We start from the raw sequence: 20,907 nt of genomic DNA on the forward strand, positions 1-20,907 counted from the left end.
CCGATTCGCGCCAGGGCGTCTGCTTGGTCGTTGTCGTTTCTTGGTACATGGAGAAACTCACACCCCTCAAAATATCCACTGAGTTGCTGTACGAGGAAGCGGTAGCTCGCCATGTTTGCGTCTTTGGCGTCCCAATCGCCTGACGACTGCTGGACCACCAAGTTAGAGTCACCATAGCACAAGATCCGGCGAATGCCGAGCTCTTTGGCTAGCCGGAGCCCGTGAATGAGTGCCTCGTATTCGGCGATGTTGTTGGAGGCGGCAAAATGGATTTGCAGCACATATTTGAGCTTGTCGCCTTTGGGAGAGGTGAGGACGATGCCGGCTCCCAAACCGGTGCGCATCTTGGAGCCATCGAAATGCATTCGCCAATGGGTGGAGTCGGGTGCTGGCGGCAGATACTGGGTTTCAGCCCAGTCGATGAGGAAGTTGGCCAGCGCTTGTTATTTGATGGTGGTGCGAGGCTGGTAGTAGATGGTGTAGGGGGCCAAATCTATGGCCCATTTGGCCACTCATCCCGAAGCGTCCCGGCTGCCGATGATCTCGGCTAGCGGAGTCGTGCAGACCACAGTGATTGGATGTTCTTGGAAGTAAGGCTTTAATTTCTTGGCGGCAAAGTGCACACCGTAGCACATCTTCTGGTAGTGGGGGTAGTTTTGCTTGGAGGTAGACAGTACTTCACTTAAATAGTATACCGGTCTCTGGACTGGTAGCGCCTTGCCTTCCTCCTTGCGCTCTACCACGATGACTGTGCTGACTACTCGGCTGGTGGCAGCGATGTAGAGGAGCATGGGCTCCTTAGGAGTCGGAGCCGCCAGGACAGGTGGAGTAGTCAGCATCTTCTTTAGTTGGAGAAAAGCTTCGTCCGCCTTGTGGTTCCACTCGAAAAAAGTGGTCTTCTTCATGAGTTGGTACAGGGGAAGAGCCTTCTCGCCCATCCGACTGATGAATCGGCTGATGGATGCCAAACAGCCGGTGAACTTTTGTACGTCCAGCAGTCAGCTGGGTACCTCCATCCTCTCAATGGCCTTGATCTTTACCGGGTTGCACTCTATGCCGCGTTTGGAGACCAGGAAGCCGAGGAGCTGGTCGGCTGGTACTCCGAAGACGCATTTCTCCGGATTGAGCTTGATCTGAAATCGACGCAAGTTCTCAAAGGTCTCCTTGAGGTCTTCCAGCAGTGTTCCACGCTTCTCCGTCTTCACTACCACATCGTCTACATAAACATGAGCATTTCTGCCGAGTTGCTTGAGGAGGCACTTCTGCATGCATCACTGGAAGGTGGCGCCGGCGTTCTCAAGCCGAACATCATGGTCAAGTAGCAGAAGGCTCCAAATGGTGTGATGAAGGCAGTCTTCAGCCTATCGGCCGGGTTCAACTTGATCTGGTGATACCCCAAATATGCATCCAAGAAACTCAACAGCTCGCATCCGACTGTGGAGTCTATCACTTGGTCGATCCTTGGCAAAGCGAACGGGTCCTTGGGGCATGCTTTGTTGAGGCTAGTGTAGTCAATACACATTCGCCATTGCTTGTTCTTCTTCAGTACCAGGACCAGGTTGGCTAGCCATTCTGGAAAGAACACTTCCATGATGAAGCCGGCCACAAGAAGCTGGGCTATCTCTTCTCCAACAACTCTTCTCTTCTCTTCTGACAGGCGGCGTAAAGGCTGCCTGACTGGCTTGGCATCAGATCGGACGTGCAATTTGTGCTCGGCAAAATCCGTCGGGACACCTGGCATGTCTTTGGGGGACCATGCGAAGATGTCTCGATTCTCACGGAGGAAATCGACGAGCTCGCCTTCCTATTTGCTGTTGAGGTTGGCGCCTACGACAGCGTACCTCTCTGGGTGCTCCGGGTCCAAAGGTATCTTCTTTGTTTCTTTGGCCGGCTTGAACGAGACCTCAGCTTCCGACTCCCTGGGATCGGGCGACATCTCTGGCTGTTTGCTTGCCATCGCCACAACCCGGTCAAGCACCCGCTTCTCAGCTGCAATCACGAGGGACTCGGCCAGCCGACTGCTCTCTGATGCGCAGGCGGACGACTTCTTGTAGTCGCCAGTTATGGTCAGAATCCCTTTGGAACTCGGCATCTTCATCTTGAGGTAGGCATAGTGGGGGACAGCCATGAACCTGGCCAGGGCAGGCCGGCCAAGTAGTGCATGGTATGGGCTCTCCAGGTCCACCACTTCGAACCAAATTGACTCTCGGCGGAAATGATCTTTGTCTCCGAAGAGGACATCGATCAAGATCTTGCCGATTGGTGAGCAGGAAAGGCCAGGAACTATGACATGGAACACTGTCCGACTGGACTGAAGCTGCCTCTGTCTGATTCCTAATTTCTCCATGGTATCCTTGTACAGTATGTTGATGCTGCTGTTGCCGTCTATCAGGACTCTAGAGAAGCGAGTAGCTCGTTTGTTCGAGGCAAAGGTGGCGTCCAAAACCAAGGCGTAGGAGCCGGGTTTGGGCATTACTTCCGGGTGGTCAGCTCTGCTCCAGCTGATGGGCTTCTCAGACCAATGCATGAACTCCGGTGTGTCAGATGCTACTGCATTCACCTCCTGCTGCTGCAGCCGCCTGCTGTGTCGATCATCGGCCACGCTGGTGAACACGACATAGGCTCCATGCTCTTCTGGGTACTCGTCTTGTATCGCGCCGACTGGTCTGACCGCCAGCTGCTGGGGCGGAGGAGGAGGCGGCTGCCCAGCAGGTGGGGGAGGCAAAAGGCCATCTCCCTTGGCGATCCTGGTGAGCCAGTGGCACTTCCGAGTGGTGTGGTTGGACGGCTTCGCGCCACTGTGGAATTTGGAGGGTCCATCCAAAGTCTGCTCATATGAGAAAGTTGGCTGCCAGTTGGGCTTGCCGCCCTTCTGGCGTTTGGGCGAAGGCTGCCCTTCTGGCTACTGATCTTCGACTGTCGCCACCTGCCGACTGGTGGAAGTCAGCTGTGGGGCTTTGCACTTGTGGTCGTTCTGCTGCTGACGCCAACTGGTGTCTCCGGCCGGGGTTCGAGGAGCCTGAGGAGCCACCTTGCCGGTCGCGCTAACTTGAATCTCCGTCTTCATGGAGGAGTCGGCCATGGCGTATTTGTCTGCTATGATCAGCAGCTCGTCGAGGGTTTCCGGCTCATCGCAGAGAAGCTTGTGCTTGAGGAGGGTGCCCTCTCAGCACCCTGCAGTCAAGTACTCAATAGCCTACACCTTGTGCACGCCCTCGCAGGAGTTGCGGAGCTTGGCCCAGCACGTGAGGTAGTCGCGAGTTGACTCATTGGGGCCCTGTACGCACAAGGAGAGCTGGCGAGGTTTGGGAGGCCGCTGGTATGTGCTGGTGAAGTTGCGGACGAAGGCGTCGTTGAAGTCGACCCAACTGTTGATGCTGCAGGGCCTTAGGTTGTTCAGCCATGTCCGGGCCGTGCCTTGGAGCATGGGCAGAACGTACTTCACAGCAACACGCTTGTTGCCGTTTGCTATGCTGACGGCCGTGGAGTAGTCGACCAGCCAGTCTTCCGGCTTCACGGAGCCGATTTATTTGGGTGTGTCTCTGGGGAGCGTGAACCCTTTGGGGAAGGGCTTGTCTCGCATACGGGGGCCGAAACACGGCGGACCCAACTCATCTTCTTCCTCGAGCGCCAGGGATCGGTGGAGACGGTCGATCCGGTGGCAGGCGTCATTCTCTCCGAGTCCCTCTCGGTGGCCAAGGTGGTCGCCGAGCGTCGGGTGATCAACAAGCGGCGGGGAGACTCGCCTTTCCCTTCGAGGGGGAGGAGGCGGACAGTCGTTCCATCGTTCCACTGTTCTTGGGAGGCCATCTCGGTCGCGCTCTATGGTGATGCGAGTCCGACTGCGGATGGCAGCCGGCTCCTTGTCTTTTCTTCCACGGACGACGCCAGTCGGTGTCCGAGACATCGCGCCTTGGTCTCGGCGGGGAGGCAGGTTGTCATTCTGTTGGTGCGGCGCATCAGTGCGGCAACCGACCTCGTTCTGCTCTGCAGCTGCGTCAAGGATTCGCTGGACGTGCTCCGTCATCAAGCGACATTCTTCGCCCTCGAACTTGTCCAGCTCGTCTACCGCCGCCTGGGAAGCTCGAATGTTCTCCGCAGGCGTGGTGTAAACGGGGCGATTCGCCCCGAACAGGTCGGCGATGGCCGCGCCGCGCTGCTGGACCGTGCCAAGGCGGCTAGGCCCAGCTGGAGCCGGCGTGCCACCCACAGCGCGGTCCATCTCGCGCTGGTAGGCCTCTGACAGGCGTCTCATGCTGGCCAGCTTTTTAGCGCCTTCGACTAGCTGAAGGCGGCGTGCCTCCAGTGTCTCGGCATCGGCGTCTTCAGGAATGGGCGCTGCTAGGTCTTGCAGTGCCGCGTTGAGCGGGTCATAATCACCCCCGCCAGAGTGCTCGCCATGATCAATGACAAGCACTTCCGTGACGGTGCTTCCGCCGCTCTCCGCGCGAGGGAGCGGCTCATCGTAGACTACCACGTTGGTGGGGAACGTGTCGAGCGACGCGGTGTCGGAGTCAACCAACATCGGATCGGTGGAGCCTACGGACTCCAAGTCCCCAGCTGGCTCGCTGGCGATGTGGAGTTGACCGAGGAGGCCCGCGAGAAGGCTCTCGGGGCCGCCTGTGCCCGCGTCGGATGCGGGCTCGTCGGGGAGGAGGACCTCGCCAACAAGATCGGTGAGGCAACTAGCCGCGCAGGCGATTTCAATGCCATGCAGCGTGTCGGCGTAGACTCTGTCTGGCGTGCCTGGCTGGCTGCGCTCGCCAGGGAGGAAAAGGGTTCCCGTCCAGAACAGGTCTCCGGACGATGGTGCACCAGGCCCCAAGGTGGGCGCCAAATGTCGCGGGTTGGGTGCGACATATGCCAATGGATGGTTTATCATGGTGGGGGCGAGTAGAACGTCGCCGGTGCCTGGAAACGGGATGAGGCGTAGACATGAACTCTGGCGTACTTTACCCAGGTTCGGGGCTCTCCTAGGAGATAACACCCCTAGTCCTGCTCTGCGGGGTTTCCGCATGATCACTAAGGCAAAGTGAATACAAGGGCGCTCCTCGAGCTGTATGCTGAAGGTGGGAGAAGGCTGGGTCTGCTCTTCCCCCCCCCCTCTGTGATCTGGTCTAGTTCTAATGGATCGGACCCCTTTGCATGGGTGCCCTGGGGGGTTTATATAGGCCTACCCCCCAGGGGTACAATGGTAAACTTTCTGGGCACAGGGCCCAGCCGTCGGTCTCTTCACCTGCTGGCCCTTCTGCCGACTGCTGGGCCCCGCCGATTGCTGGGCCCTGCCGACTGGTTTGGTACGGAGCCGATAGGCCGTACCCGCCGCTTGCGGGTCCTGCCGGCTGCTGATTACTGCAGCCGTGCCTCTAATGACGCAGGCTTGGTCATGAGGTCGTGGCTACAGCCCTGCCGTCTGGTGGGTGATCACTGTAGCCACTCCCTGTCTCGTCTGGTTAATGGCGTGGGAACCCGTGGGAGGGGCAGGCCGACTCCCGGGGGCCGGCTCCCTACGGGTCCGACTGGTGGCGCCCTTGCCGTCTTCCGGACTCTCGCTGACTGGTAGGGCCCGTCATCCGTGGACCATACCGTCAGGCCTTCATGGGCATAGGAATCCGCCCACTATTGCTGATGTCAGGGATGGTATGGCAACGGTGCCGTGCCAGACGGAGATCTCCGTTGGTACCGCGCACTGTGGCCTAGCCATCTCCTGGAAAAGGGAAGGGAGTGGGCTTCACTGTTGCCACTCCCTGTCCCATCCCCCCTGATGAGGGCATGGGCTTTGTGGGTGTCGTGGGCCGACTCCCCGTGGCCGGCTTCTCCAGAAGCCGCCAGGCGGAGTCGGCCGGTCTTGGCCTCGCCTCTAGGACTCGGATGCATGCGGGCGGCCGACTATTCCTTCAGCCGTCCTCCAGAAGGCGGCTCTCCATCTATCGTCTCGAGGGGCGCAGTCAGCCCCGATGTCTTGAAAGGGTTTTGGCCTCGGGTTAGCCTACCCATGGCCCATTACTCCGACATTGGGTGCGGCCGACCAACCTGAGGATCAAAATCTCCTCGGAAACTATATTGCACATAAAATTTTCTGCATTGGACAGGCAATGCAGTAGCCCCTGAGACACTGGTCGGGTGGAAACACCAGATCAGGGGACCGATGTGCCCCTTTAATATTTGTAAATAATAAGCCCGAAGCCCAGTAGCCCCTGAGCCTTAATGCGGGCACGGGTGGCTGAATTAAGGATCGATATCCATAGTAAAATCACAAATTATGTGTAATGACTCTATGTATCCAAGTACTTTACATCATTAATGCTCGGATCCGCATTGTACAAAACTTTGTTGACCGACCATCGGCTTCCACCTCCTCGGCTAGTAGCCGAGGAGTGTTTGTCCTACTTTATAAAGCCTTTATGAGGGCAAAGATTTACGACAAACAAGGCAATCTGGCCATACAGTTTTATAAACAAAGGTACGCAGAGAGATATGTTATATTACTGTTTAACATAAGAAATGTCTTCCAAAGAAAGTAGTCCCGCTATCGGTTCCTTTCTTTGTGTTGTCATGCTAAGCATGATCATGAAACCTCAGCTCTAATGTAAGAGCAAAATATCGAGGATTTAGTTTGGGAGGCCAGTTAATAGCCCCCGGTAGTGTTCGGCGACAGTCGGGGTCAAGCCGTAAACACTTCGGCCATTGTTATGAATGGCCCGTCATTTAACACAGTCATCGGATCGCTGACCAGTTTATGCTTATTGTGATAGTCAGTTTTCGGCTTTCTCCACTGAGGTGCTTAACCATGTGAGTTGGAAGCACAATCGCAGTAGTTCTCCCTTTGCACACCTAGCCGAACAAAGCGGAACGTAGGAGGCAAGCGTAGGAGCCGAGCAACCCAACTATTGACCGAAGACACAATTCGAAACCGATGCAAATATAGCAATATCTGAGAATCTCTAAAGGTGTCCGGCGTTGCACTGCGAGACTTGTGCTGAAAACACACAAATAGTTTAAAAGTGCCAAAAAGCTTGGAAAACCAAAAAACGTCAGTAAAAACATGACGTCCGAACAAGATCAAGTGTTCGGTGCCAATCCAAAAATTGGAAGAGAAAGAAAAAATTGTGCTTCTGTCGTGTTTTGACAACGACCAAGAAGAAAACACATTTACAGCTCATATATAAATTTTAAGAGCCCCCAAGTGACTTGGGTAAGAATTTTATGTATAATGATTGTATGTACCGAAGTACTTATATCATATTTGTGTTCACCTGAACTTTAAACGCGTCTTATCCGGCCGTTGGCTTCTCCCTCTTCGGCCAAGGGCCGAAAAGTGTCATGTACTCCGCCTGTCGAGAGTATCGACGGTGTTTCCAATGACCAGGCAATCAGGCCATAAGGCTGTAACAGACAAAGCACGCTCAGGAAACTTATGCTATATTACTAATGAAGTGTAAGAAGCATCTTCGAAGAAAATAGTACCCCCACCGATACCTTTCTTCGGTGCTCATTATTACTATGAGACTTGTGCAATAGATTTTTTGTACTCATGAGTTCCGTTGTGTGCTGACCATGATTGAAAACAATAAGAGCGCTAGCTTTCGGCTTCATCCAGTCTGAGGTCAGAGCTCGGATGACCCGGTCGTGACAATCGCAGAGGTGCTCCCTTTACTCCCTAGCCGAACAATCGGGAACGTAGGGGTAAGCACAGGAGCCAGGCAACCCAGCTTGCAAATCTCTTAGGTTAATATGGTGCATATTGTGGCGTAATACACGAACAAGGAACGAGGCCGTACAAGTATAATCATATGCAAGAGGAAAAGCTCCATCAAGGGAGCTCCCAAGTAAACGGGGTATTTGAATTTGTGTGTCACAAACAAAGTTTTGACAAGGAGATTCTCTACAAGAAACTTTTTTTTCAAAAAGGTATAATGCTTGGTCGAACCGAACACAAGTTAAAACTTTAAAACTTTGAGCATGAAGGCAACTTAGCTGGTTAATGTGTTCGGTATTGATGACGCGGCCCGAGCTTGATGCGGGACAAGGTTCCATCCCCCAAGCCGGTCCCAAGGTGGCAGAGCAAAGAGCTCGGCACTCTGAAGTGCCGACATAGCACGGTCAATGCGGGCCGACAGAGTGATGCCGAAGTCCCTTGCATGGGGTAATGAAGTGTTGACGAAGCCCCCCGTCCAGCCGACGTGGCGTGGTATGTCAGTATGCCGAGTTGACGATACTGCCCAACCCGGGTCATTTTCCTGTTCACAAAAAATAGTGCAAACCGGAGATAATAGTAATAATAATAATAATTAAAAAAATCGTTGCATAATAAATAATTTATGCAAAGTGAGTAATAAAAGAAATATGGCCTGGCGTCGAAGTCAAGGCGGGGGCGTCGGCGTGATGCGGTAAAGGTGTGGCAAAGCCTGAATTCACATGTCGGTCCGAGTTTCGGACGCGGCGTTCGCCGGACTATGTACGAAAACTGATCGAACCACCACGCGACTGTCGTTAGTGCGGCCATCATTCGATAGACCTGTGTACAAATGATGGAACAAACCAGAGTAATAATTTCTTGGGTAAAATAAACCCCAACAAGCAAAAAATACTAGGATTAATGACACCTGTTTTATTTGTTGTAGCAATCTGAAGAGAGGGGATTCCGAAAATTGGGACTCGATCCGCACACCCATTGCCTAATGGGCGATAAAGCGATGGCATGGCGATGCTGGCAAAGGTCGGCTCGCCGAGGCAAAGCCCTCGGTCCAGCTAACATGACGGAGCTGGTCGACTAGTGACGCCGAAGTCTCCGGAGTAGGTTGATGAAGAGATGGCGAAGCCCCCAGTCCAGCCAAGATGTCGAAGCCTCGATGTCAGCCGATGAGTGGAAGTAGGTCGGCGTGATGGACACCAGCTTGAAGAAGCAATAGTGCGACCCTGCCGATGCAGGTCGTGACGTGGTCGATGCTAGCTTGATGAAGTGACCGTGCGGCGATGCCGGTATGCCCGCTCCGTGTAATACTCAGGGCGGCGATGTTGGTGATAATTTATGCTTCGCGATGCCGGACTCTTGTTCGGCTTGCCGAGATGATGATCCGAAGAAGTTGAGCTCGGCTCAACAAAGTGACGACGCGTCTAGCGCAGGTTGGCAGCCTTGGAGCAATATTGTCGGACTGGTTTGACACCAGCATGATGATAAAGATGACCTCAGGGAGGCTTAAAAATTTACAGGCACGTGTTTAAAAACAACGCACAATACCCTAGAAGAGAATTCCTCTAAAAAGGTTGTCCAATATCACGTTCATAAAGAAACATGAATTCGGGTCGGACCCGTATTCGCGCAGAAAACAGATCCGAAAATTGGTCCACCCATCGGAAGATTTCCGGAGTTTGAACCGTCGGATCGAGCTGAAATTTGGAGGGGTGGTAGATATGGGAATTCCGAAGTAGATGAACGGTTGGATCTTCCAAAGGACCTCCGAGCTGGGCTCTGGAGGCCACGCCCTAAACTCGTCCAGATTCTCATCCAGATTTGACAGGGCTCCGGTATATCGTAGATTGTCGGAGATTCCTCCATCGGAACTCGATGAAATTTTGCATGGCTGTTGTAGACGTAATTCTGCACTATTCCACCGAACCAATCGTCAAACCGACGCTCGAGGAGGTGGTGACGGCGAATACTAGTTCGTTGTCCATAAAAACAGCACGGCTGCCCGAGGGCAATGTTGACGTTGAGCCCTCGAGCTCCATGGATGACTCCTCTATGATCATGATAGAGATCGGCGTTGATGTTGAAGAAGGCCCCCGTCCGGACATGACGATCGGAGATGGATCACGGTCCTCGGTCGAGCCAAGGTGACCAGTCGAGCCGGCGACGAAGATGCCGACGTCGCAGTTGACCTACCGGCGAGCCATTGATCCTTTTGCCGATCACAGAGTGGAACTCTCAATGAAAGCACCAATGTCGGTGTCAAAACCGGCGGATCTCGGGTAGGGGGTCCCGAGCTGTGCGTCTAGGATCGATGGTAACAGGAGGCAGGGGACATGATGTTTACCCAGGTTCGGGCTCTCTTGATGAAGTTAATACCCTACGTCCTGCTTGATTGATATTGATGATATGAATATTACAAGAGTTGATCTATCATGAGATCGTAGAGGCCAAAACCCTAGAAGCTAGCCTATGGTATGATTGTTGTATATTAGCTATCGACTAGCCTGACCTCGGTTTATATAATGCACCAGAGGCCTAGGATAACAAGAGTCCTAGCCGAATACGCCGGTGGGGAGGAGTCCTTGTGTTGATCACCAAGTCTTGTGGAATCTTCCATGTATGCGGCAGCTGTCCGAACTGGCCCATGAGTATACGGCCATGGGGTCCTCAGCCCAATCTAACAGATCGGGAGATGACGTGGTAAGTACCCCCTAGTCCAGGACACCGTCAACAGGCCAAAACAGTCTCTTATGATAAGTAAAGCGTTCTTGAGGGTACACGGGATTTTCATCTAGTCACTTCCATCATGTTGGTTTAATTCATGTTTGGTACTTTGATAATTTGATATGTGGGTAGACCGTTGCTTAGCTGTTGTTCTTACTTGAAAAACCTCCTAGTTATGATTAACCCTCCCGCAAACATCCGCAACTACGAGAAAAGTATTAAGAATAAATTCTAACCATGGCATTAAACTTTTGGATCCAATCGGTCCCTTACAGAATAGCACATAAACTGGAGTTTAAGCTTCTGTCACTCTCGCAACCCATCATCAAATTGCTACTCCATAATGCATTCCCTTAGGACCAAATATGGTGAAGTGTCATGTAGTCGGTGTTCACATGACATCACTAAGGGAATCACAACATACATTCTATCAAAATATCAAACACATATCAAGTTCACATGATTACTTGCAACATGGTTTCTCCCGTGACCTCAAGAACAAAAGTAACTACTCACAAATGATAATCATGCTCAAGATCAGAGGGGTATTAAATAGCATATTGGATCTGAACATATAATCTTACACCAAATAAACCATATAGTAATAAACTACAAGATGTAATCAACACTACTAGTCACCAAGCACCAATCTATAGTTCCGGTAACAAGATTGAACACAAGAGATGAACTAGGGTTTGATATGAGATGGTGTTGTTGAAGATGTTGATGGAGATTGCCCTCCCCAAGATGGGAGAGTTGTTGGTGATGATGATGACGATGATTTTCCCCTCCGAGAGGGAAGTTTCCCCGGCGAAATCGCTTCGCCGGAGGGTAAAAGTGAAGGAAATATGCCCTAGAGGCAATAATAAAAGTTGTTATTTATATTTCCTTATATCATTATAAATGTTTATTATTCATGCTAGAATTGTATTAAACGGAAACTTAGTACATGTGTGAATACATAGACAAACAGAGTGTCCCTAGTATGCCTCTACTTGACTAGCTCGTTAATCAAAGATGGTTAAGTTTCCTGACCATGGACATGTGTTGTCATTTGGTGAACGGGATCACATCATTAGAGAATGATGTGATGGACAAGACCCATCTATTAGATTAAGCATAATGATCATTTAGTTCTATTGCTATTGCTTTCATCATGACTTATACATATTCCTCTGACTTTGAGATTATGCAACTCTCGAATACCGGAGGAATACCTTGTGTGCTATCAAACGTCACAACGTAACTGGGTGATTATAAAGATGCTCTACAGGTGTCTCCGAAGGTGTTTGTTGAGTTGGCATAGATCGAGATTAGGATTTGTCACTCTGAGTATCGGAGAGGTATCTCTGGGCCTTCTCGGTAATGCACATCACTATAAGCCTTGCAAGCAATGTAACTAATGAGTTAGTTATAGGGTGATGGATTACGAAAAAAGTAAAGAGACTTGCCGATAACGAGATTGAACTAGGTATGATGATACCGACGATCGAATCTCGGGCAAGTAACATACCGATGACAAAGGGAATAATGTATGTTGTTATGCGGTTTGACCGATAAAGATCTTCTTAGAATATGTAGGAGCCAATATGAGCATCCAAGTTCCGCTATTGGTTATTAACCTGAGATGTGTCTCGGTCATGTCTACATAGTTCTCGAAGCCGTAGGGTCCGCACGCTTAACGTTCGATGACGATTTGTATTATGAGTTATGTGTTTTGGTGACCGAAGTTTGTTCGAAGTCCCGGATGAGATCACGGACATGACGAGGAGTCTTGAAATGGTCGAGAGGTAAAGATTGATATATTGGACTAGGGATGGGTGGCGTGGCCCCCCTTTCCTTCTCCCTCTCCCCCTTTCCCCTTTCCCCTTTCCGTTGGTTGGAAGGAGGGGGGGCGAATCCTACTTGGACTAGGAGTCCAAGTAGGACTCCCTCCTTGGCACGCCCCCCTTGGGCCGGCCACCTCTTCCTCCCCCCTTTATATACAGGGCAGGGGGCACCCCAAAGACACACCAAGATTTCTCTTAGCTGTGTGCGGTGCCCCCTCCATATTGTCGTAGTGCTTAGGTGAACCCCTGCGTAGATCACATCATCAACACCGTCACCATGCCGTCGTGCTGACGAAACTCTCCCTCGACCCTCTACTGGATCAAGAGCTCGAGGGACGTCATCATGCTGAACGTGTGCTAAACACGGAGGTGTCGTACATTCGGTACTTGGATCATGAAGACGTTTGACTACATCAACCGCGTTAACCTAGCGCTTCCGCTTTCGGTCTACGAGGGTACGTGGACACACTCTCCACGTCTCGTTTCTATGCATCTCCTAGATAGATCTTGCGTGATCATAGGAAATTTGTGAAATTGCATGCTACGTTCCCTAACAGTGGCATCCGAGCCAGGTCTATGCGTAGATGATATGCACGAGTAGAACACAAAGAGTTGTGGGCGATTATAGTCATACTACTTACCACCAACGTCTTACTTTGGTTCGGTGGTATCGTTGGATGAAGCGGCCCGGACCGACATTACATGACCACGTTCATGAGACTAATTCTACCGATGTGCTTTGCACACAGGTGGCTGGCGGGTGTCTGTTTCTCCAACTTTAGTTGAATTGAGTTTGACTACGGTCGGTCCTTGTTGAAGGTTAAAACAGCACACTTGACAAAATATCGTTGTGGTTTTGATGCGTAGGTAAGAACGGTTCTTGTTAGAAGCCCATAGCAGCCACGTAAAACTTGCAACAACAAAGTAGATGACGTCTAACTTGTTTTTGCAGGGCATGTTGTGATGTGATATGGTCAAGATGTGACGAGATATAAATTCTTGTATGAGATGAAATGTTTTGTAACAGTTATCGGCAATTGGCAGGAGCCATATGGTTCTCACTTTGTTGTATGAAATGCAATCGTTGTGTAATTGCTTTACTTTATCACTAAGCGGTAGCGATAGTCGTAGAAGCAATAGTTGGCGAGACGACAACGGCACTATGATGGAGATCAAGGTGTCAAGCCGGTGATGATGGAGATCATGACGATGCTTTGGAGATGGAGATCAAAGGCACAAGTTGATGATGGCCATATCATATCACATATTTTGATTGCATGTGATGTTTATCTTTTATGCATCTTATTTTACTTAGTACGGCGGTAGCATTATAAGATGATCCCTCACTAAATTTCAAGGTATAAGTGTTCTCCCTGAGTATGCACCATTTCTATAGTTCATCGTGCCGATACACCACGTGATGATCGGGTGTGATAAGCTCTACATTCACATACAACGGGTGCAAGCCAGTTTTGCACGTGCAGAATACTCGGGTTAAACTTGACGAGCCTAGCATATGCAGATATGGCCTCAGAACACTAAGACCGAAAGGTCGAACATGAATCATATAGTAGATATGATCAACATAGAGATGTTCACCATTGAAAACTACTCCATCTGGCGTGATGATCGGACATGGTTTAGTTGATATGGATCACGTGATCATTTAGATGACTAGAGGGATGTCTATCTAAGTGGGAGTTCTTAAGTAATATGATTAATTGAACTTTAATTTATCATGAACTTAGTCCTGATACTATTTGCAAATTATGTTGTAGATCAATAGCTCGCGTTATAGCTCCCCGTTTATTTTTGATATGTTCCTAGAGAAAATAAGTTGAAATATGATAGTAGCAATGATGCGGACTGGATGTGTGATCTGAGGAATATCCTCATTGCTACACAGAAGAATTATGTCCTTGATGCACCGCTAGGTGACTGACCTTTTGCAGGAGCAAATGCAGACATTATGAACGTTTGGCAAGCTCAGTATGATGACTAGTTGGTATTTTAGTGTGCCATGCTTTACGGCTTAGAATCGGGACTTCAAAAACATTTTGAACGCCGCGGAGCATATAAGATGTTCCAAGAGCTCAAATTGGTATTTCAGACTCATGCCCAAGTCGAGAGGTATGAGACCTCTGACAAGTACTTTGCCTACAAGATGGAGGAGAATAGCTCAACCAATGAGCATGTGCTCAGAATGTCTGAGTACTACAATCGCTTGAATCAAGTGGGAGTTAATCTTCCAGATAAGATAGTGATTGACAGAGTTTTCTAGTCACTATCACCAAGTTACTGGAACTTCATGATGAACTATAATATGCAAGGGATGAAGAAAACAATTCCCGAGCTCTTCGCGATGCTAAAAGCAGCGAAGGTAGAAATCAAGAAAGAACATCAAGTGTTGATGGTTAACAAGACCACTAGTTTCAAGAAAAGGGGCAAAGGAAAAGAAAGGGAACTTCAAAGAATGGCAAGCAAGTTGCCCCTCCCGTGAAGAAACCCAAAGCTAGACCTAAGCATGAAACTGAGTGCTTCTACTACAAAGGGAATGGTCACTGGAAGCGGGACTACCCCAAATACTTGGCGGATAAGAAGGATGGCAAAGTGAAAGGTATATTTGATATACATATTATTGATGTGTACTTTACTAGTGTTCATAGTAATCCTAGGGTATTTGATACCGGTTTAGTTGCTAAGATTAGTAACTCGAAACAGGAGTTACAAAATGAACAGAGACAATGATGTGTGTTGGAAGTGATTCCAAGGTTGATAAGATCACCATCGCATACTCCCTTTACCTTCGGGATTAGTGTTGAACCTAAATAAATGTTATTTGGTGTTTGTGTTGAGCATGAATATGATTGGATCATGTTTATTGCAATATAGTTATTCATTTAGGTTAGAGAATACTTGTTGTTCTGTTTACATGAATAAAACCTTCAATGTTCATACACCCAATGTGAATGGTTTGTTGAATCTCGGTCGTGGTTCTACACATATTCATAATATTGATGCCAAAAGATGCAAAGTTGATAATGAGAGTGCAACATATTTGTGGCACTGCCATTTAGGTCATATTGGTGTAAAGCGCATGAAGAAACTCCATGCGTGTGGACTTTTGGAATCACTTGATGCTTGCGAACCATGCCTATGCGGTCCGATGAGTGCTGTGGCTCGCGGTGGGTATCATTATTTTCTAACCTTCACATATGATTTGAGTAGATATGGGTATATCTACTTAATGAAACACAAGTCTGAAACATTTGAAAAGTTCAAAGAATTTCAGAGTGAAGTGGAGAATCATGGTAAAAAGAAAATAAAGTTTCTACGATCTGATTGCGGAGGCGAATATTTGAGTTACGAGTTTGGCCTTTGAGGGAGTCCTGGATTAGGGGGTCTTCGGACAGCCGGACTATATCCTTTGGCCGAACTGTTGGACTATGAAGATACAAGATTGAAGACTTCGTCCCGTGTCCGGATGGGACTCTACTTGGTGTGAAAGGCAAGCTAGGCAATACGGATATGTATATCTCCTCCTTTGTAACCGACCTTGTGTAACCCTAGCCCCCTCCGGTGTCTATATAAACCGGAGGGTTTTAGTCCGTAGGACAACATACAATCACACCATAGGCTAGCTTCTAGGGTTTAGCCTCTTTGATCTCGTGGTTGATCAACTCTTGTAATACTCATATCATCAAGAATAATCAAGCAGGACGTAGGGTATTACCTCCATCAAGAGGGCCCGAACCTGGGTAAACATCGTGTCCCCTGCCTCCTGTTACCATCCGCCTTAGACGCACAGTTCGGGACCCCCTACCCGAGATCCACCGGTTGTGACACCGACATTGGTGCTTTCATTGAGAGTTCCATTGTGTCGTCACCATAAGGCTTGATGGCTCCTTCGATCATCGCTAGCGATGCGGTCCAGGGTGAGGCTTTCCTCCCTGGACAGATCTTCATATTCGGGGGCTTTGCACCGTGGGCCAATTCGCTTGGCCATCTGGAGCAGATCGAGAGCTACGCCCCTGGCCATCAGGTCAGATTTGGAAACTTGAACTACACGTCCGACATCCGCGGAGACTTGATCTTCGACGGATTCAAGCCCATGTCGAACGCGCCGCACAGTCGCGACGAGCATGACGTAACTCTGCCGTCGGACAATGTTCGGGAGATCGCATCCGCAACTACTCCGTCCATCAATCCGGAGAAAGTCGCGCCATCCGAGAGCGGAGGGATGGACCCCGCCATGGAGGCCGCACTCTCAGTGGCGATAGAGCTGGATACTGACTTCACCCCTTACGAGAGCCGTGTCGCCGAACCACTGGATTCATCTCCGACCACGGACTCCGAGCCGCTCACATCCGTGCCCGTCGAGTCCCACTGGGCGCCGATCATGGAGTTCACCTCCGCGGATATCTTTCAGCACTCACCTTTCGGAGATGTGCTAAATTAATTAAGGTCTCTCTCCCTGTCAGGAGAACCTTGGCCAAACTATGTCCGGCTAGAATGGTATACGGACGATGAAGAAATTCGCTGCCCACCCACCACCCACCTAGTAGCCACTGTCGACGATTTAACAGACATGCTCGACTTCGACTCAGAAGACTTCGACGGTATGGACGACGAAGCCAGAGACGAACAGGAACCACCACCCTCAGGGCGCTGGACCGCCACCTCATCATATGATATATACATGGTGGACACCCCCAAAGAAGGCAATGGCGACGAGACATCAGAGGATGACCCCTCAAAGAAGCAACCCAAGCGCCGACGTCAGCGGCGCCGCTCTAAGTCCCACCGCAACAAGAGAAGTGATATCATCACAGGGGATAATAACACTCCGGATAGCGCCGAAGACAACAACAATCCCCTCCAGCACGGTGTAGAGCTAGAGGACGAAAAAGCTAGCCCTCTAGAGCAGGCGGCAGATGGAGAACCGGAGGAGGACAATTACACGCCTCTCTCCGAAGACGAGGCGAGCCTCGGCGATGACGAGTTTATCGTGCCTGAGGACCCCGTCGAGCAAGAGCGCTTCAAGCGCCGGCTTATGGCCACGGCAAATAGCCTGAAGAAAAAAGAGCAACAACTTCAGGCCGATCAAGACTTGCTAGCAGACAGGTGGACCGAAATCCTTGCGGCCAAGGAGCATGAACTAGAGCGCCCGTCCAAAAGTTACCCAAAACGCAGGCTGCTACCTCACCTCGAGGAGGAAGCATTGAAACATCATTCACCAGTGTCAATGCGGCTGACCGGCCACTACGCGGCCGAGCCAGAGAGGCGTTTCAGCCTAAAGTTTAGACCGCACCCCGTCGCCACTCAGTCAAACATACTAAGGCCCGGGGCAACACAGAGAACCTGCAAGACATCTTGGACAGTAAGGCAAAAATCGCAAGGTCAATATACGGGACACAGGCACGTGCGCCCACAAGGGACGATGATCTTCGCGTCGGATACACCAAGAGTAAATCCGGCCGGGCCGAATACAGCAGAAAAGACTCATACGAACTACGTTGGGATATAGCCCGGTATAGAGGTGCCGCACACCCCCTATGCTTCATTGATGAAGTTATGAATCATGAATTCTCGGAGGGTTTCAAACCCGTAAATATCGAATGGCACAACAGATTCCACTGTATGGATTGAGGATTTCCTCCTGCACATTCACATGGCTCGCGGTGACGATCTACATGCCATCAAGTACCTCCCACTAAAACTCAAAGGACCAGCTCGGCATTGGCTAAATAGCTTGCCAGCAGATTCCGTCGGCAGTTGGGAGGATCTGGAAGACACATTTCTTGACAACTTCCAGGGCACTTATGTGCGGCCACCGGATGCTGATGACTTGAGCCACATAACCCAGCAGCGAGGGGAATCGGCCAGACAATTCTAGGCACGGTTCCTGACTAAGAAAAATCAAATTGTAGACTGTCCGGATGCAGAGGCCCTAGCGGCATTCAAGCATAACATCCGCGACAAGTGGCTCACCCGCCACCTCGGCCAGGAGAAGCCGAAATCTATGGCAGCCCTCACGACACTCATGACCCGCTTTTGCGCGGGCGAGGACAGCTGGCTGGCTCGCAGCAACAACACATCGAGGAATCCGGATACCCCGGATACCAAAGATGCTAATGGTAGGCAGCGTCGTAATAGACCAAAGCACCGCAATAACGGCGATAACACCGAAGATATGAAAGTCAATGCCGGATTCAGAGGCTCTAGATCCGGTCAGCGAAAAAATCCATTTAAAAGAAATACTCCGGCTCCGTCTAGTCTGGATCGCATACTGGATCGCTCGTGTCAAATCCACGGCACCCCCGACAAGCCAGCCAATCACACCAATAGAGAATGCTGGGTGTTCAAGCAGGCCGGCAAGTTAAATGCCGAGAACAAGGACAAGGGGCTGCATAGCGATGACGAGGAGGAGCCCCGGCCGCCGAACACAGGAGGACAGAACGGGTTTCCCCTCAAGTGAAGACGGTGAACATGATATATGCAACCCACATTCCCAAGAGGGAGCGGAAGCGTGCACTAAGGGACGTCTATGCGATGGAGCCCATCGCCCCAAAGTTCAACCCATGGTCTGCTTGTCCGATCACCTTCAATCGCAGGGACCACCCCACTAGCATCCATCATGGCGGATCCGCGGCACTGGTCCTAGACCCCATCATTGATGGATTTCACCTCACTCGAGTCCTTATGGATGGTGGCAGCAGCCTGAACCTGCTCTATCAGGATACAGTGCGAAAAATGGGTATCGATCCCTCGAGGATCAAACCCAACAAAACCACCTTTAAAGGCGTCATCCCAGGTGTAGAGGCCCATTGCACAGGCTCAATCACACTGGAAGTGGTCTTTGGATCACCGGATAACTTCCGAAGTGAAGAGTTAATCTTCGACATCGTCCCGTTTCGCAGTGGCTATCATGCACTGCTCGGACGGACAACATTTGCAAAATTCAATGTAGTGCCGCATTATGCGTACCTCAAGCTCAAGATGCCAGGACCTCACGGGGTCATAACAGTAAATGGAAACACAGAACGCTCGCTCCGTACGGAAGAGCACACTACGGCCCTTGCAGCAGAGGCACAAAGCAGCCTGTTCAGGTAGGCCACTCATTCAGCGTCACAGCCCCCGGACACCTTGAAGCGAGTCCAGAACAAGTTGCAACAGGATCTCCAGGCACGATCAGAGCTCGTCTAGCAATCCGGCCCCCGTCCCAGTCCCAGCAAAGCGGCGAAATCCGTGCCGCGCGTACATAACTACGCATTGAAAATACCATGGACATAGGCGGGGGCACAATCAGGACACACCCCGCATTTCACTTAACCACACTAGGGGCTGTATACCTTTGACATTCCTTTTCTCTTTCAGGGCCTAACTCTTTGGAAGCCCTTTCCAGCAGTACGATTGCCGGACACATTCCGGAAGCAACAACCAAGGCGGCAAGAAGCTAAGATGAACACGGGAACCGCCAGGTGGTCTCTAGTAATACTTGATATACCCGCTTTTCACTATTTATGCTAGCTTGCCCTGGGATAGGACATTTCGAATTATCCTACTTTATGCTTATTGCACTACTTGTACCAGTACGCTTCGACGTATATTCAAATAACAATGCATATCATTAATCTGCCATTGCATTATTTAAGTTTTTCTCTTTCTCTTATATGTCCATTTACGACAATCCGCACCCGCACGTTCGGGTATGGTCAGTATGCCAGGGCATGGTTGTCAGAATCACGATTCTATTATACAATTCTACGACTTTACGATCCAAACTAACCCCTCTGATTCTACGATTTTAGTTCATAGAATCTATGTTTCTACGATCCTGATAGTGAAGATTCTACGATTTGCGATCCTACCATCGGAGCTCCGATCCGATTCAAAATCACGATTCTGACAAGCTTGTGCCAGGGGCTCTCGTTTACCCCATAATACTGTGCAAGAAGTCCGAACACTTTTGACAGTGCGGCACCCCGAACTTATTGCATTATATGCATCAGCTCTGAATCATGTCTTTGGTAAAATGTTGGGTTGCCCGGCTCCCATGCTTTGGTACCTTACGTTCCGCTATATCGGCTAAGGTAGCGGTGGGAGAACTACTGTGATTGTGTCCCGGTTCTTCTGGACGAGCACCTCAGTAGAGAAAGCCAAAAACTGACTGTCATGATAAGGCGAGATATTGGTCGCTGTTCAAGAGGTCTCAAGTCCTTAAAGACTTTTCCGCTTCGGGCGAGGAGTCGGCCTTGTCCGGATTAGGCGTGTATAGCGCCCCAAATTCGGCCCTCCGAATACCAGGGGCTTCGCCAAAAATTTAAAATCATAGACTTCTATGGCTAAGTGAGAGTGATAAAGCATTATAGTCCGATTGCCTGTTTCGTTGCGCTGAACACCTCCCTTGAAGGACCCAAAATTGGGGTATAGAGTGTTCAGTTTTACCCCAAACACCCCAGTACTAGTTACATGGGGGTAGAAGCCGACGACTGGCCAACTCTCAGATTTTATAAACGGCCGCATAGAAGGTAATATTTTAAATTAATAAAGCGTCGAATGGCGCAAAAGAACTCGTTTCATATTACAGGATCACATGGGCATGTTCATTCAAAAATTATATCCTTGGCACACTCATCTGCCACTAAGTGGGAACCCTTC

The sequence above is a fragment of the Triticum urartu genome, chromosome 7A (assembly GCF_056163025.1).
Source record: "Triticum urartu cultivar PI428250 chromosome 7A, HENAU_Tu73, whole genome shotgun sequence".
NCBI lineage: Eukaryota > Viridiplantae > Streptophyta > Magnoliopsida > Poales > Poaceae > Triticum > Triticum urartu.